Source organism: Orycteropus afer, unplaced genomic scaffold (genome assembly GCF_000298275.1).
Source record: "Orycteropus afer afer isolate SDZICR_OR568_19922 unplaced genomic scaffold, OryAfe1.0 scaffold01034, whole genome shotgun sequence".
NCBI lineage: Eukaryota > Metazoa > Chordata > Mammalia > Tubulidentata > Orycteropodidae > Orycteropus > Orycteropus afer.
This window is the reverse complement of record NW_006922621.1, coordinates 118,158-118,628: the sequence shown is the minus strand read 5'-3', so window position 1 is coordinate 118,628 and position 471 is coordinate 118,158.

Sequence of the window (471 nt, the reverse complement as noted above, 5' to 3'; positions counted from 1 at the left end):
AGTCCAAGGGACTAGGGGATCGTATGAACCTCAGCCTACAGGACCATGGGACCAGAAGAACTAGCTGGTACTCAGCTACCACTGCCAACCACTCAGAAAGGGGTCAATTCAGGAGATCCTGCGTAGAGTCAGAGAAAAACGTGGAACAAAACTTGAAATCATAAAAGAAGACCAGGCTTACTGATCTGATAGAGACTTGTAAAACCCCCGAGACTCGGCCCTAGTCACCTCTCGGGCCTGGATTGAACTCACGCCTGTGGCTTCCAGCCAAAGAATAGACAGACATATAAGGTAAACATTTACACCAGGTAGGTACACTCCTTGGAACAGTGAAGCCTGGGAGATCACAAAGGCAGTATTTGCACAGGGAGACAGCTCAGAGGGCAGGAATGCATAGGAAAGGACCGAGGGAAGAGGTAACTACCGGGAGGAAGCAGGAAGCCAGCTGTTAGATTATGGGGATTGCACTCA